Below are 5,948 nucleotides of genomic sequence, written 5' to 3' on the forward strand. Positions count from 1 at the left end.
TGAGTTCGAGCCCCGCGTCGGGCTCTGGGCTGATGGCTCAGAGCCTGGAGCCTGTTTCCGATTCTGTGTCTCCCTCTCTCTCTGCCCCTCCCCCGTTCATGCTCTGTCTCTCTCTGTCCCAAAAATAAATAAACGTTAAAAGAAATGGTCATATATAACAGTAGGAGTTTGCACATATCATTTGGTGTCTTGGACTGAGAAAACAGAAACAAGGATGGCAGGAAATGATCCCATAGGGAAGAGACCCAAAGACCCTCTGGGACCACCTGTAGGACACTCTAGCCTCAGGAATTGGGAAGTGAAGTAGAAGTGACATTCACAGAGAGAGCTCTCTGCCAGTCCTCACAGGGTGGATAGAACTTCAGGGAAAGAGCACCCTAGGGGAAGAAGATGGCAGAAAGACGCTAAGGCCTGGGGTGAAGTTGGAATGGGGATAGTCATTAGTAAAGCATCACGAAGAGCCTTGTCCTTCCCCACTCTCCTCTTTTGTGCTTCCTCTCCAGATTTTTCCATGCTTGTGTCTTTGTCACAATTTTTAATCACTTGTACTGCTTAAATAATTGGTTTGATTAAGTCAATTTCTTGTGTTGCTGGGTGAGCTGGGGAGAACCCTGGATCCTGAGGCCTTGACCCAGCCTCTCCCAAAGATGTCACCAAAGGTTGTCTCAAGAAAGAATTCGAGGACACATCACAGTGAATGAGCGATACAAGCAGGAAAGTTTATTAAAGTAAAAGTGATGTAGAGAACAAGGCAAAAGAAAAAAAAATTAAATTTTCTTGCAACTTACAGCCCATTGACAAGTACTTGAGACAGGCAGAGTGACCTTCCTCAAGGAACTTAGCTGCCTTGATGTTAATACTCTGCTAGAGACAAAGGGCAACCTTAGCCTGATGTTAGTCCAACCTCCAGGGTCCTGTAAAAATTCCTTTGGAAATTTCCTTTCTCTCTGCCCCCCGCCCCCCAAGACATATGTTAGCAATCATCCTCCAAGCATATGGCTCCCTGATACACATCTGAAGGGTCTCATGACTGAGTTTTTACTAGACAGTAATAAATGACCTTTTCCTAATAGCAGCTAGCCCCTCAAGGTCCTGGAAACCTTGCTTCCAAATTCCTCAGAGATTTATGCTATCCCTAACCCTCTCCCAACTTGAAAGCAACTCCTCACGACCCCAGTGCAGCTCTTTCTGCCATGGGCCCTGTCCCTGTACCATAATAAAACCACCTTTTTGCACCAAAGATGTCTCAAGGATTCTTTGACCATTCACTCCTAAACCTGAACAAAAGTAGACTCTTGAGGTGAAAGTGGGAGGGAGAGAGAGAACTTCCCACGTTCAGGTTTCTATTTTTATCAACAGCTATTAACAAGGGTGTGGTTTATTCATTATTTGGAGTGGAATTGGTAGGTTTTCTCTCTTCTTCCTTATTTGGCCAGGGGTTTCCTGTCTTGGCACCTGCCTTGTTGGGCCTGTCTGGTTTAATCTGGCTTCTTAAGGAGTGCTCTGAGGACAGGCCTCTGGCCTTCCCAAACGCTGACCATGACTTCCTCTTTGCTGGCCTCCAGGTATCCTGTTAGAACCTGCCTAGTCTAACATTTGAACAATTTGCACTTCAGTCTATCCTTATTTCTGGTCAATAGCTATGACAGGAATAGTTCTTGGGGTGCTCCAAATTGACACCTACCTGTCTGTTCCCCAAGCCATAGTGCTGGGTCTGGTCAAGGCCTGATACCACCCAATACTTTCTCCAGGTGGGTGCCCAGGTCTCCAATTTCCCCATGGGGGTTGGGTGCCCTGACCCTAGCACTTGCCCCTATCTAAGGGCTCACTCTATTTTTATTCCATCCAGTGCTGGAAACACACAGAAAATACTGGATCCAACTGGGGAGAGGGGCCCAAAGGCAGAGAAGGGAAATGAATGTAAAACCCAGCAGAAGGCAAATTGTCCCCTGCTGAGACCCCCCCAAAGTCCTACCCTTCCTGGAACATCCAGCATCTCCTGCCTGAACAAAACAGGCCATTTCAGCCCAAAGCAGGACAGGCTTGTGAGCAGTACTTATTCCAGAGCTCCTCAGTGGGTTGGTCTAGGCTCTATCAAGCTTTCATTGCAGTCTGATTTCTTCCTCTGCCCAGTCCTGCCTCTTCATTCTTCCTTTCACAGGAGCTCATCCTTAATAAACATCTTGCACCCCAAACTCTGTCCAGCATCTGTTCCCAGAGTCCAGTCTGAGTATTTTGTATGCCATTGCAAAATTTATAGTCTTTGGAGTCTTATAAGACCCATTTGTCCCAATAACACTTCTAAGGACTATGTATGTATGTATGTATGTATGTATGTATTTACTTATTTATTTATGAGTACAAGCAGGGGAGGGGCAGAGAGACAGGGAGAGAGAGAATCTCAAGCAGGCTTCTCGCTGTCAGCGTGGAGCCTGATGTGGGACTCGAACTCATGAACCGTGAGATCATGACCTGAGCAGAAATCAAGAGCTGGACACTTAACCAACTAAGCTACCCAGGCACCCTTGGGACATAGTTAATGGAGAACAAAACAAGTTGGTAACAGTAAAAAATATGCACACGTCTCCATTTTGACAAGAGAACGAGCTTGATATTCCTGCGAATGTCCTTTAACACCGTATCAAACTGAGCTGTTTATGATGCAAAATGTTCTCTCTCCCTCTACCTGTAAAGGAGAGGGAACATCTTCAGTGATTCTAGATGTACTTTTATGAATAATGAAGACTTCCATTTTAAGGTCAGGCTTTGGAATTTCACTAGTTCACATTAGAAGCAAAACACAAGCCTGATAAAAATTGTAGTTGCAGAAATCAAGAAATGGATCCATAGAGGGGCATCTGGGTGACTCAGTCAGTTGAGTGTCCGACTTCCGCTCAGGTCATGATCTCGCAGCTCCTGAGTTGGAGCCCCGCATCAGGCTCTGTGCTGACAGCTCAGAGCCTGGTGCGTGCTTCAGATTCTGTGTCTCCCTGTCTTTCTGCCCCTCCCCTGCTCAGGCTGTCTCTCAAAAAATAAATAAATGTAAATAAATAAATAAATAAATAGGTCAATAGAATTTTACTCAATAATGATGAAACAAGAAACATGCAGCACTTTGTTCTAGAGTCTCCACCACCCCCTACTGTCCTACATATGGATTGCTTTACTCACTGACCAGCGCCTTTCTGGAGTGTGTGCACCCACGGGGATAGCCGGTGCTCTCGCAGGTACGTTGGCGATGACAGCTTTAAGGGAATCAAGCTCCCAACTGTCAACTTCTACGCAGGGGCTTCCATTGTATTGTGCTGCCTAAGGACATGCCCTCTGTAAGTGTGTGAAGCTACTTCTGCTTTTCCACATACTCTTTCCCACACACCCTTCACTCAGTTTGCAAAAGAAAGGTATCTTTCACACCCATCCCAAATCACGATTCATTGCCTTGGGGATAAAAAAAAAAAAAAAAAATCTCTTTACCAGAGACAGAGGCACTATAGACCAGTGGTAGGTTTTTGTGTCTCTCTTATACTTATGAGTATTAAGAACAAAGCTAGGTATTAGAGATAAATATGTTGGCCCATGTTGAGATGTTCTGAATCTTGGTGTATCATAAGAGGTAAAGCAGAATTGATGACACTTTTCACGCAAAGACCTTGCCTCTTCTTTATTATTAAAAAAAAAACAAAAAAAAAAAAAACAGAAGAATGAAACTAGACCACTTTCTTACACCACTCACAAAAATAAAATGGATAAAGGACCTGAATGTGAGACAGGAAACCATCAAAACACTAGAGAAGAAAGCAGGAAAAGACCTCTCTGACCTCAGCCACAGCAATTTCTTACTTGACACATCCCCAAAGGCAAGGGAATTAAAAGCAAAAATGAATTACTGGGACCTTATGAAGATAAAAAGCTTCTGCACAGCAAAGGAAACAACCAACAAAACTAAAAGGCAACCAACGGAATGGGAAAAGATATTTGCAAATGACATATCGGACAAAGGGCTAGTACCCAAAATCTATAAAGAGCTCACCAAACTCCACACCCAAAAAAACAAATAATCCAGTGAAGAAATGGGCAGAAAACATGAATAGACACTTCTCTAAAGAAGACATCCAGATGGCCAACAGGCACATGAAAAGATGCTCAACGTCGCTCCTCATCAGGGAAATACAAATCAAAACCACACTCAGATTCACCTCACGCCAGTCAGAGTGGCCAAAATGAACAAATCAGGAGACTATAGATGCTGGAGAGGATGTGGAGAAATGGGAACCCTGTTGCACTGTTGGTGGGAATGCAAACTGGTACAGCCACTCTGGAAAACAGTGTGGAGATTCCTCAAAAAATTAAAAATAGACCTACCCTATGACTCAGCAGTAGCACTACTAGGAATTTACCCAAGGGATACAGGAGTACTGATGCATAGGGGCACTTGTACCCCAATGTTTATAGCAGCACTCTCAACAATAGCCAAATTGTGGAAAGAGCCTAAATGTCCATCAACTGATGAATGGATAAAGAAATTGTGGTTTATATACACAATGGAGTACTACATGGCAATGAGAAAGAACGAAATATGGCCCTTTGTAGCAACGTGGATGGAACTGGAGAGTGTGATGCTAAGTGAAATAAGCCATACAGAGAAAGACAGATACCATATGTTTTCACTCTTATGTGGATCCTGAGAAACTTAACAGAAACCCATGGGGGAGGGGAAGGAAAAAAAAAAAGAGGTTAGAGTGGGAGAGAGCCAAAGCATAAGAGACTCTTAAAAACTGAGAACTGAGGGTTGATGGGGGGTGGGAGGGAGGGAAGGGTAGGTGATGGGCATTGAAGAGGGCATCTTTTGGGATGAGCACTGGGTGTTGTATGGAAACCAATTTGACAATAAATTTCATATATTAACAAAAAAAAAAAAAAAGGTTTAGCTCTGGAGGGAGAGTCCTGAGATCAAGGCAAAGAGTGTAAGAAATAGTGCACCTTATGTCATCTAGGCAACAAACTCATGCGCAGCCCTATACCTGATTTACTCATCTGTGCATCAGGCTGTGTAATAGGCTGGCAGACGTTCAGGTAACAATTCCTTAATCTGAGCACCTGAAGCCAACAGGGTTTGGTCATTTATTCATGCCACACCAAGGTCAAACCAGGAGGCTGATGGGGGGGGGGGGGGGCTTGCAGGAACACTGTCAGCAGTTGTGTGGAAGCTGAGAGCATGGAGCATCCCAAACCAGGAATGCAATGCTCCAGCCCAGAAGTGACTCACGACACTTCCACCTCACTCGTCAGCACTAGTTACTCAGCTCCATTCAACCACAAAGAGGATGTAAAATTCTACAGAAGCTGGAAATACTGTGCAAACAGCACAGACGCTAGCGCATAGAGTTAAGGTACATAAAAACACTCTGGGAATTGTCAACCAGCTTTAAAGAGCAGTCCCCCTGCATTTTCAGTATTCTAAGTAAAGGGAGAGGGGGAATAGTTCATTCACCCAATTTAGTGTTTCTGTTTCATATTCTGCCTGATTTCAAAAGAGCTGAAACCTTTTACCTCTAACCCATCACATTACAGCTCCTAGAAAGTTGGTTTTACATTTTCTTGAACAATTTAGAATTTTTTTTCGTTAATTTTTACAAAAAAAAAAAAAAGTACTGCACACTGTATATCTGTGTTCACATTTTCACTCGGTTGCAAACCTGCTTCTGTCACTCATCAGTCATTTCCTGTTCCTAACTGGCATGTGTTAGTAGATTCTACTGTAAAGCAGCATCTTAAAGGTCCCGAATACACTTTTTTTTTTTTTTTTTAAAGAGTTTACTTTTGATGGAGAGAGACACACAGAGCATGAGCAGGGGAGGGGCAGAGAGAGAAGACGACACAGAATCTGAAGCAGGCTCCATGCTGAGCTGTCAGCACAAAGCCTCACGGGGTGGGGGTGGGGGGGGGGG

This window comes from Leopardus geoffroyi, chromosome C1 (genome assembly GCF_018350155.1).
Source record: "Leopardus geoffroyi isolate Oge1 chromosome C1, O.geoffroyi_Oge1_pat1.0, whole genome shotgun sequence".
In the NCBI taxonomy this organism is placed as follows: Eukaryota; Metazoa; Chordata; class Mammalia; order Carnivora; family Felidae; genus Leopardus; species Leopardus geoffroyi.